The sequence below is a fragment of the Physeter macrocephalus genome, chromosome 7 (assembly GCF_002837175.3).
Source record: "Physeter macrocephalus isolate SW-GA chromosome 7, ASM283717v5, whole genome shotgun sequence".
Classification (NCBI taxonomy): domain Eukaryota; kingdom Metazoa; phylum Chordata; class Mammalia; order Artiodactyla; family Physeteridae; genus Physeter; species Physeter macrocephalus.
The window spans coordinates 123,433,192-123,445,881 of NC_041220.1; the positions used below are offsets into that span (position 1 = coordinate 123,433,192).

The following is a 12,690-nucleotide window of genomic DNA, read 5'->3' on the forward strand; positions in this document are numbered from 1 at the left end:
GAGAGGCAGCGATAGTGAGAGGCCCGCGCACCACGATGAAGAGTGGCCCCCGCTTGCCACACAAAGAGAAAGCCCTTGCACAGAAACGAAGACCCAACACAGCCAAAAAATAAATAAAAAATAAATTAATAAACTCCTACCCCCAACATCTAAAAAAAGAAAAAAGGGAACACCATCTCAATGGGAGTTGAACTAAATGTTCAGATCAGTGTTCTTGCCTCTACTGGACCATCTAAAACTGCATCATAGCCAGTTAGATATTCACATCATAGAAGGTAGATATTCCTAACATTTAACTTAAGAGATCCAGGGGAAAAATGTATGTGTGTTTATAATTTTTTTACACTCAACAAATCCTTCGTATAGAGAAGGATTTGTTGAGTGTAAAAAAATTATAACATTTTACCTCTAAGTGCTTTTTCCTCCCAATGGAAGATGAGCCTGAAAAGATAATCATATATGAAAGCTCAGATGCAGACAGACACCAGTCTCACTAGCAAAACTCCTAGCTGTAGGTGTTACCAGCACAAAGAGACATGCCCTCCTCCACACAGCTATGCCAGATAATATACAAAGCAATTAATTTGGAATCATTGTTGGCAACTCTAGATTTTATCATTCTATTATTCCAGTCCATAATTTGCATTTTCAAAAACTAAAACAGTAAAAAGACTTGGTTGGTAGCTTTTCAGGTACAGTCGTTAATAAAGATGAAAGAAGGTAATTATTTCACAGTGAGAAAAACGCAGCCTTAGAATAAGATGACATGGGTATCAATTCCAGCTCTGCTACTTAATAGATATGGAATATTAGGAAATTTCCTTAACTTGATGAAGTCCATATTTCTTCATCTAAAATGGGGAGGATCTTCCCTGGTGGCGCAGTGGTTGAGAGTCCGTCCGCCTGCCGATGCAGGGGATACGGGTTCGTGCCACGGAGCGAGCGGCTGGGCCCGTGAGCCATGGCCGCTGAGCCTGCGCGTCCGGAGCCTGTGCTCCGCAACGGGAGAGGCCACAACAGTGAGAGGCCCGCGTACCGCAAAAAAAAAAAAAATTAAAAAAAAAAATGGGGAGGATAACATCAATACAAAATAGTTATTACTGATCTCTAAGGGTCGGCAGGAAGATCCTAGTCCTACTACTATTTACCATATAGCCTTGATTAAATTTCTACCTGAAATCCCTTAATTTGTCAATCTACTTTGGTTTCCATGCTTCAAGACGGCAGAGAAACATTTTTGAAAAAGAAGTTCTCAGGTCAGCTGACATTATTGCATACCACAGATGCAGTTTAAATGTCACCCCCTCTGTGAAGCATTCTTGTCTCACCTTGCTCTCATGGAGCCTACAGTCTAGGGAGAGGAAACAGAAATGAACCCATAAGTTAATATGTAGTATGTCGAATGGTGATTAAGTGCTTAAGCGTCATGAAGAAAACAGCAGGGATAGAAATAATGGTAGATAGTCAATAAGGATGCCGAAGAAAGTCTTCCTGAGACGTCATTTGAGTAAAAACCTGAAGGAGGTGACAGACTTGAGCCATGTGGAGAACTAGGCAAAGGAACTTCAGACAAGGAAACAGCAAGTGCAAAGGCCCTGGGGTGGAGAGAAAACAACAACAGTGTGCTAGAGAGGATTGGCAGGGGAGACAATAGGTGAGATCAGACGGGCTTCGGGAGCCAGGTCATGGGGGACCTTTCTTAGAGAGTGAAGTGGAAATCCACTGCAGGGTTCTGAGCAGGGGAGGGATGAGATCTAGCATGTTTTCTAAAATTTGTGTTGCGGATAGACTGAACGGCGTTAAAGGCTTGAAGCAGGGACACTAGTTAGGGAGGCTACTATAATAATTCAGGTGCTCCATACTGATGGCTCCACACTGAAGCTCCAGTGTGGTAGAAGTACAGGTGGAGGGCAGTGATAGAAGGGAAAGTCAAGAATGTTTCCTGATCAGCTGGATATCTACCGTGGGAGAAAGAAAGAAGGAATTTAGCCTGATTTTAGCCTTTAAGGAATTTAGCCTGAATAGCTGGGAGGACAGAGAAATTAAGTGGGGTGGGTATGAGTATAGAGCAGGTTTAGTGGGAAGGAAGATTAGGAGTGATGTTTTAGACATATTAAGTTCACGACGCCCGTCAGACATATATAGGTAGAGAAGTCAAGTAAGCAGTTGAATATATGAGTTTAAACTGAAGAAACAATACAGTTGCAATATAAGTTTGGTTGGCACACAAATGGTATTTAAAACTATGAGAGTAAATAAAATCACATAAGCAGTGAGTGAAGGTCCAGGGCTGAGCCATTTAGCAGTGTTGTGATGAGAGGGCACCAGCTAAGGAGACAGAGAGGCAGTCAGAGAGAAGGGAGGAAAACACTGGGGAGTCTGAGGTCCTGGAGAGCAAGTGAAGATAATCTGCCCTGGAGCAACGAGTGATCAACCATGCCACATGCTGCCGACCTGCCGGGTAAGGTGAATTCTGAGAAATGATCATAAGCTCCTGCCCTATGGACGCCATGCGACCCTGCCAAGAGTGGTTTCCACAGAGCGGTGAGGGTGAAGGCTTGGGTGGGTTATGCTCCGGAGAGTGGGAGGAAATGGAAATGGCAAACGTGGACAATTCTTTCAAAGAGTTTAGCTCTGATGGTAATCAGAGAAACGGTGATCGCTGAAAGGAGATATGTAGTCCAATGAGCGTTGGCTTTTGTTCTTAAGATGGGAGAAATAGCATGTTTGTATGCTGATAAACCAGTTTGGTAGAGAGGGGAATTTTGGTGACTCTGGTCACAGAGGGGAGAGCTGCTGAGTCGTGTCTTGGAGCAGATGAGATGGGATGAGACCTGGTACACAAGTGCGAGACTGACCTTTGCTATTTCACAGATGGTTAATGTAAAAGGGAAACAGAGGATGTAAACTCAGATGCAAGAGCAGGGGGAAAGAGACTGGGGAAGTTCTCTTGTGGAATTATTCCTGTAACAGCTTTATTTTTCACTGAAAGAGTAAGCAAGACCACCGGATGAAAGTGGAGGTGAGGATGCAGCGCTGAGACTTGAGGAGAGAGGAGAAAGGAACAGACAGTAAAACAACACACCCCGCAAAAGAGCTAATGGTTTTGATGCCCACAAACCAATTCTCTCCGTTGCATGTTTTATTTTAGGGAATATCACAATTCTTCCCACTAGAAAGTATTCTAGATTCTTCCTTCTACTTAACCCTCCATCAAATCAATCCCTCAACCACCTCAACAGAAGTGTAACAAATCCACTCCTAGTCTGGATTACGCAAAAGCCTCCTTACCAACTTCCCTGCTTCCAGACCCAGGACTTTCTCCATGTATGAACAAATATGGAAATCAAAATCTATCAAGTGTCAAATTATACGGCTCTGGTTAGAGATTAAACAAAGAAAACTCTTCACCCTTAACGCTATGGCCACACAGATCTTTAAATGACAGCAAATGTTTCTTGGCTTAAAAAAAAAAAAAGAAAATCCAGCACCTCCTTTGCATGGCAGTTTGAGGACACTTCGTGATCTTGCCTTGGCTTGGCTGCACAGCCTTGCCTCCAGTGCCAAGGTATTTACTAGACAGGTTCCTTCCAATCTTGATCCATGAGGGAGGCAGAAAACAATGGTGCAGAGAAATCATAAGGATGCACCAGTGAGCATCTTCCATGGGCATTAAGAAGCAAAGTACCTAAGCTACACACAAACAGTGATCTCATGAAGACCTGCCTTTGTGACATAACATTTTAGAAGACTTTTAATACCTGACGCTTTGCCTCAGCTCAAACAGCAAGCATCTTCCTCTTCTTCTCCTCAGCCCTCCTCTTTTAATTCTATTTCCTCTTTTCCCTTTGATTCAAGCCAATCTGACAGAGCACACACCCTAACTTGCCACCTTATTTAAACCTAGTCTGTGTTACCTCTGGTAGTTCATATTATTTTTAGTATATGAAAGGTTGAGAAGCACTAATTTTTAAGATTTTTTTAATTGAAGTATGGCTGATGTATAATGTTTCAGGTGTACAGCAAAGTGACTCAGTTTATACACACACACACACACACACACACACAAACACTATTCTTTTTCAGATTCTTTCCATTATAGGTTATTAGAAGATACTGAATATAGTTTCCTGTGCTATACAGTAGGCCCTTGTCGTTTAAGATATTATTTTAATTAACAAGCAGAGTTCCTCATTTATCATCTGAACAGTTTTTTAAGGAAAGAGACTAAAGCCTCAAAATGCACAAAGTACTTTTGGTGGTTTCACAACATCTCCACACGTTCTTTGATACTCTTCTCTTCAAGAGGTGGAGCCTAATTGCCCTCCCCGAGTTTGGGCTGGACCTGATGTCTGGCTTCTGATGGACGGTTACCGTAAGGCGAAGGTGAACAGGTCTGGGGACTTGGTCATACAAGGCAGTGCCGCTTCCTCCTTGCTCACTCTGCCACGTGCTGAGTACACGGAGTGACTTGTGGAGAGGCCCGCTTGGCTGGGAACTGAGGCCTCCTGCCAAAAGCCACGCAAGTGAGCCCTCTGAGTAGTGCACGCTCGAGCGTGAGTCAGGTGCCCCTGCTGCCTCCTGAGTGCGGCCACAGGCAGGGAACCTGGGCCAGAAGCACACAGCCAGCTGGGCCGCTCTGGCATTTCTGAACCACGGAAACTGAGATAATGAAGGCGGTTGTTCAGAATCACTAAGCTTAGGGTAATTTGTTATGCTGCCAGAGATCACTAATATACTTACGATCATCAAATAATCTGTAATAATCAAATGGATCTGGAATTCTAAATCCAGGTCATTTTCATTTTTATCACTGCTACCAAGTGATACAAAACAAAAAAGAAAAATATGATTCAAAAATTTTATAAGATAAAATTTATACTTTTATTTAAATTCTGCCTAGAATATTAATTTCCATTCTATGGTAGAAGAGAAACAAGTAGGAACTTTTAGATGAGGATTTAATAAGAAGGAATACAAAGTACATAGTTTATAAAGCACTTTACCTATATAATCTTGGCTCTTAGATGAATATAGATGTTTGCATATATATATATATATATATATATAGAGAGAGAGAGAGAGAGAGAGAGAGAGAGAGAGCAGCAGCAATTTCACTGACAACCACCTTAACTCTTTAAGAATGCATGAAAATTATTTAATAATCAAAATCCATCCCCAGGTCTAATTATGTGGTTCTTGGTCAGATATTATACAAAGAAATTATTTATGCTTATCTGCAACTGGTTCCAGACCTCTACTAGTCATAATTCAGGATCTATATAAAAATTCTCAAAATTAAACTTATAAATGTTCTATCAAATTAAAAATGCAATGCATTCCAACAAGTGCTGGAACGGTTATTCTAAAACTACCAATGAAGATAAACCCCATATTGAATAAATCATAGCATTCAGTCTGAACCAAATTTTCTGTGCATTCAAAATAAGATTTGGGTAAATATAGCCTATCATTAACTTAATCTTCAGTCTCAAGCTTTTATTCACTCTTTCTTCTTCTCCTGGATCAGTAGTGTAACCTCAGGGATTGAACCTACTAGCATTATGTTTTTCATCTGATGCTCTTGAGAAATTTTTTTTTTCCTTAGGAAAGCGGTTACCATCTTCTTTGTAAAATACACTTGTTTATTATTTAAAGGGTAATGTGGAAAAAGAAAAAGAAAAGATCTTCACTATCACCATATCAAGTCCAGAACCGACGGAAACTTTTCGGAGTATTTTTGTTTTGTTGCTAAAACAAAGCTACAAGAAAATATCACAGGGGAATAAATGCAATGGACAATTTATAAGTTTTCAAAAAACACGTAACTAGCCAATTCTTTAAGACTAAAATAGATCTAGATCAACTGACAGTCTGCAATTAAACTCTGCTTATTCTTATAGCTATATTTTCATCTAGTCTGACTTGGAATTGTAGGATTATGTATAAAGCTGTAATGTTCTTCATCTGTTCCAAGCTTACATGACAAGTTTAAGAAAATCCCTAGTCAGTAGTGTGAGCAGAATATCATAGGCAAGCATCTACCCTGTCTCCACCCTCTCTCAGAAAGCATGTTCAAGCTTCCTCTCTTAAGCCTGTGGGATAAACACAGCAGGGATCTGCTGTATGAAACCACAGCTTTCGTTCTTCCTCTGTGATTCCTCCAGTTCTTGAAATCCACAGACTTTCCTTTGAACTTGGGTGCTGAATATTTAACTCATTTAACATTTGTTTTGTTACCTTGTATTGATATTTGCTTTTTGGTATATAAGATCTCCCTCTTATTGAAATTGAAAAAAAGTTTCTAAGTATCTTCCTTGCTTCATTTTTTTAATATCCTCACTGCCTAGACCAGGACTCTACATATTGCAGTGATTCAACAATCACTTTCAAAACAAGATAATTTGGGGGAGGGGGAATGAGAATATTTTTAACTTAGGGGGGGATGAGCAGATAAAGTTATGAAGCTTAAATTCTAGAAAACATTTACCTTTATATAATGCAGTTGGAATTACACATTTGAGTCCATTAATGCTTTACTTTATGATTTTTGGCAGGCATTAAATCTCTTTGATTCATCAAAGTATTATATTTATTTCATAAAAATTTCATAAAATTCGCTGATACTTTTTGAAGTTTTTCACTGTTCTTTTAAAAGAAGATATAAACAATTGGATATTTAGATAAAATGCTCCTTTCTTACACTGTAAAAAACTTATCATAAATCTTTTATTACAACTGCTGTATTTGCATCAAAGAATTATATCATCAAATATGATTAAATAAAATCAAAATGATAAAAACAGAGAAGGATAAGAGCTCTGATTCCAAATTAGATTTTTACTTAATAACTGGAGTTGACATTCAACCAAGAGAAAACAGGTATCAGCCTAGCCTGACATTACTGGATATAATCTCTACCTCAGATCAATATGAAATTTTCACAGAACTTGCATTATTTCACAGTGTCCTGGCTTCTACCTCATTGGTGCAACCGCTATAAATTAAAAAAAAAAAAAGCACTCATCTCCACCATGTCATAACAAGCAATACTTCAAGAGAGGGCAGTATTTCAGAAATAGGTCATCTGAGCTAGAGAGAAAGAGTTGAGTTTCCTTGCACTTCTTTACTAAACATTGGAGAACCATCTGGTTATAGAAATAACTAATGCATGTGACAAAAATAAAAAACTGATCCAAGTGCCCAGGTCTGAAAAATCCAATGTTAAGCCTGAAAGAAATTTAACAGCAGCTCTAAAAATTCACACACTTGCTGCAAATTTTTTTCATGATGCTTCCTGTGCATATCACAGAGCACACTGGCCCAGATTAACATCAAACATGCTCCTGTAACTCTTTTATCCCTGGTAAAAATTTCTTCTCCGTTACTGGATGGATTCCTCTTAAGACATTATTATAGAGGATGTGACTCTGACCTCTCTTTCTCTCCCCCGCCCCTGCTCCCTGCCCTTCTTTCTCCCCTCCACCACTCTCTCTCATTTTAAAGAGTCCATCTGCAGGGTGGTTTCAGCACTGAACTTTGAAGAGCCATCAGAATAGAGCCAGCTCTCCTTGCCTCCACCTTCAAGCCCTGCTTCTACATGGAGCCACATCTCACATCAGTGCACCTCCCATCCCCAAATCAACAGTAACCTAAATGTTTACTGCAGCGGCTCAAGAAAACACTGAGGGGGAAGAAAGGAGAGTGCAGTCATCATCCACGGCAGAATTTTAAGAAACCCTCTTGCCTGGGTTTGAATCTCAGCTTTGCCAGTTTTTAGTTATGTGACTTTGGCCAAGTTCCCTAAATGTCCTGTGTCTCAGTTTCATCATCTGTTAAGTGGGAATAAAATAATGACTACCTCTTATGGTTGTTATGAGGATTAAATGAATTAATATATGTCAAGTCCTTAGAATAGTTTCCACAGGATAGGCAGTTATTTCCAAAGTCCTACTCTGTCGTCCCTCAAGCCATTCTGTTACAGAGCCTGGGCTGGCTCTCTTCTCTCCCCGGACCCCTTTCCTTTTTGTCTTCATTCATCTTCTCTAGCCAGTAGCTCTCTGACCTTTCCAAAATAAATTATTTCAGCTTCCTCTAGCTTCTTTGGTCCCCACTCCCCCCGCCCCACACACACACACTTTGCCGTTAACACCATTGTCTTAGAAGGGAGTACGGAGAGAGGAAAATTGCAAAAACTTATCCTCTGTGATTTAAAAAAAAAAAAAATTCTGTCACAGAAGTTTTAGGAATGTCTATGATCCTGACTTCTAAAAAGGCATTGCACTATTACACTTATGATTATAACACTAATGAAAAGAACTCCTGAAAAATTTTAATTAGTTGAGATACTTCACGAGAGGCGGATGAAGTGATTACACATTTTACTGAACTTTAAAAATCTTCCTGAATTTTCTGGACTATGTTGTAGTTCAGACTTTAGTGTTCAATATTCGACTGCTCCCTTCAAGCAGCTCTCCAGAGTTGGTACCTTAAGTAACTGGGGTCACTAAAAGGTACCAAGACGTTTTATAAACAGTCAGTAATGACATTTTCTTCTTAGGTTTCTTGGTAATTAGTTGGAATCAGTGTTGGCTTACTCAATACAACTGGACTAATACAAAGAGAAGAAACCAAATTTACTTTGCCTCATTAATCAGGAAAAACAATGAAAAGTATTTTTCTTTTACGCTTAAAGTCTGTTAGAGGGTAACAGACCAGTTAAGTCAGGGACCGTGCTGCTTGTCATTTGATCCCAGCTGTTTGGTTATTAGGTGGCTGATGACCTCTGCATACAACTTTATCATTCCTGTTTCTCACACGCGTTCAGTTAGTTCTATGTCTCCTTTAAAAAATAACAGCTGACATTTATTGATCACTCCCAGTGTGCCAGAAAACATGGTAATCCCTTTGTATGCGCAAACACATTTAACCTTTACAACAACCCTGTGAGGCAGGTCCTTTTATAACCCTCATTTTGCAGATGAGGAAACTGAGGATCAAAGGGATTAACCAGCTCCATCTTGGTTATGATGAGGGATTCAAGCCCAGAGCAAGCAATCTTAACAATTACTCCCAAAAGCCTTACTGTGACTCTCCATTTTGATTTCAAAAGCTTCGTGGGAGAAAGAGTACTTTCTCTTACGTGTACAAAACAGCAGACATTGCCCTGAGTTTGTTTACGTAGCTATAAATTTAAGGATAATTCTGGAAGTCGTATATGGCATCTTCTTAGGGGCCTTGGTTCTCGGTCAGCCAAAGTACTTTTTATACTTCAACAGCCACGCTGAGAGTATGCCTGTTTTTCTGACTGTTTCTCTTCATTCCTTTTTTTCTGAAGAAATAATTCTCACAGGAAATAATTTCAAACCAGGCAGGGTGGGCGTGGGAGGAGAGGGAACAAGGGGGAGAGGACAGAGAATAGGGAGGGTCAGCAAGATGTTTAAAAAGCTGTTTGGAAACCTTCCCATCAGTAAAGTTACTAAGACTTCAGTGAAGTTACTGAAGGTTGTTTATCTCATGAAATGCTTCATGTGAAAAAACTTTTGTGGAAACCAGCGAAGAGCTCAGCCTTCATATCAAGTCATCATAGGGTGAAACAGAGACAGCAGGAGAGGATGAGGGAGCATGGAGGAAGATAGCCCTGAGGATGCTGAGGAACCCAGCAGAAATCTTAAGGAGAGCTCTGGACAATCACAATCTGGGGACCTGCAGCTGAACCCACTTTAATCAGGTCTGTAAGTAAGCAGACGACCCCTGACCGAGAGTGGGGTTATTCATTCATGCAATCAAATTTAATGGCTAAGATTTTTTTTTTAATTGACAATACCATGTGTTGCCTCGGATGTGAAGCAACTGCCAACTCTCACACATTGCTGGTAAAAAAGCAATATGGTACAGCCACTTTGGAAAGGAGCCTGGAAGTTTCTTATAAAATTAAACATACACCCACCATATGACCCGGAAATTCTTCTCCTATATATTTACCAAAGAGAAATGAAAACATGTCTACAAAAAGACCTGTATGCAAACAGTGGCTTTTCTTCTAACAGACAAAAACTGGAAACAACTCAAATGTCTATCAACAGATGAATGGATAATCAAATTGTGGCACAACCATACCATGGCATAATCACTCAGCAATAAAAAGGAACACACTACTGACACGCAATAACATGGATGACTCTCACAAGCATTATGCTGAGTGAAAGAAGCCGGACACACAAGACTACATACTGTGTGAGTCCACTTATATGATTTATATGACACTCTAGAAAAGGCAAAACAATAGTGACAGAAAACAGATCAGTGATTCTCAGGGGCTGGGGGTTGAGGGAGGAGGAGGAGATCAACTACAAGGGGTACAGGGAAATATCTGAGGGGACAGAAATGTTCTGTATCTTGATTATAGCGGTGGTTATATGACTGTAACGCATTTGTCAAAAACTCATCAAATTATACACTAAAAATGGGTGAATTTTATGGTCCGTAATTTATACCTCAATACAGTGGGGATTTTTGTTATTGTTGTTTTAGTTTAAAGCATCCTCGCTGGTAGTCATAAAGACAGAAACGCGTGTATCCAGAGGATGCTCTCTTACAGAAGGACAGCCTCACCTGCTTCACACTGGTGATTCTGTTGCACATTCTCATGGGTTTCCCCCAATCCCCACTGTTCACGCAATTTAAAAAGAGATATTTAACCGGAACATGATTCAAGCTGAATCTCTCAGCCAGTACAAAGTTGTTTTTCAGGCCATGGTTTTAAAACATACTTACAAATTAAAAGCTGAACATCATCTTTTTAAGTGCACACAATCATAATCCTTGGTTTATAACTAGGGCAGCCAGATAAAATATAGGATGTCCAGTCAAATTTAATTTTAGATGAACAACAAATAATTTTTTAGGATAACTATGTCCCCAATATTGCATAAGACATGCTTTTTATTTGCTTTATCTGGCAATCTGCTTAAGAACACCACTGGTCCATGCATGGCCTTTACAATTTTATTTATTCATTCACAATTAATTAGCTAATTAATTATTTAATCTCATATGCATGTTGTAGCTGCAGGAATTTTTAGTAACTGTGGCTGTAACTACCCTCTTAAAAAACCATGTAGCAACTCTAAGGCACTGAGAACTTACCTTAGACTACTGATAAGTGACTGATTTAGGATCTTGCTCATCAAATTATCTGTAGACCCGGGACATCAGCAACAACTTGTTCCTTGTTGGAAAAGAATCTCACTCAGGCCTCACCTAGACCTACTGAATTCAGAATCTGCATTTTAAGATTCATATGCACATGATTGTTTTAGAAGCACTGATTTAGAAAACCGTGTTTTAGGAAAATTCCCAAGGGCATATGCAGGGTGGATTAAAGGGAAATTGACTTAAAGTACAGAAACCCCTTACAAGAATATTTTAAAAGTTCAGGCATTACTTCAAGATCTGAATTATGGTACAGGCAGGAATGAAAAGAAAGAGATCAAAATGAGAAACACTAACAGAAAAAAAAAAAAAAATCGATGGGACTTGGTAAAGGACTGGATGGAGGAGGGAAAGGAAAGATGTCAGAATCTGAATATAAATCAAGTAGAACCAGCAAAGTGTTTCTTGTATCCCTGGCAGTGGTTCTCAACCTTAGCAGCACATGATGACCACCTGGGAGCTTTAAGAAATACTGATGCCTAGGTCCCAACCCCAGAGATTCTGATTTAAGGTGAAACCTGGGCATTAGAATTTCTAAATGCCCCCCAGGTGATTCTAATATGCAGCCAAGGTTAAGAACCACAAATACGGGCTCTTTCAATCTATTTGTTTTCACTTAGGAAAATGATTTTCAACCCTGGTTACATTTTAGAATTATTTGGGGATCTTTAAAAATGTATCTGTATCTAGACCCTGCCCTTAGAGATTCTAATTTAATTGGTAATAGTTTAGAGTCTCACAGTCGATTGTAATGTGTAGACAGGGCTGAGGACACTCAATTGAACCATTCAGTTTAAATGATGATTAACTATTTTTTTCCTCAAATAAATGTAAAATGAAGAGAGAATTCAGTGCTTACAGAATCCAAACCTTCTAGTTAGGTGAAACATAAACCAACCTATTTTCATTTGCTTGTTACAATTTCACAATATATTTTGCTTAGTGTTATATACAATTTCTATTTTTTCAAAACCTCATTTTGAATCCAAACAAAAAAATCAGCTGATTACCACTGCAATTAGATAAGCATTTATGAAATAAGCATTATTCAGATGTGTAAAATATAACATGAAATAAATTGATCACAACCACAATTATACATCTTAGGATTCAGTAAGGTCCTCAGGAAAGAGGGGTAAAGAAATGACATGTCTAGGGACTTCCCTGGTGGCGCAGTGGTTAAGAATCTGCCTGCCAATGCAGGGGACACGGGTTTGAACCCTAGTCCGGGAAGATCCCACACGCCATGGAGCAACTAAGCCCATGTGCCACAACTACTGAGCCTGTGCTCTAGAGCCCACAAGCCACAACTACTGAGCCCGTGTGCCACAACTACTGAAGCCCGCGAGCCTAGAGCCCGTGCTCCGCAACAAGAGAAGCTACCTCATTGAGAAGCCTGTGCACCGCAACGAAGAGTAGACCCCATTCAACGCAACTAGAGAAACCCCGTGCACAGCAACTAAGACCCAATGCAGC

At 39.7% G+C, this 12,690-nt stretch overlaps 1 protein-coding gene across 4 annotated transcripts in view; it reads right to left on the bottom strand.

Annotated features, from left to right (window-relative positions):
• PDE5A (phosphodiesterase 5A) overlaps positions 1-12,690 on the bottom strand; it is a 147,268-nt gene that overhangs the window by 96,889 nt on the left and 37,689 nt on the right. The window lies entirely within an intron of this gene.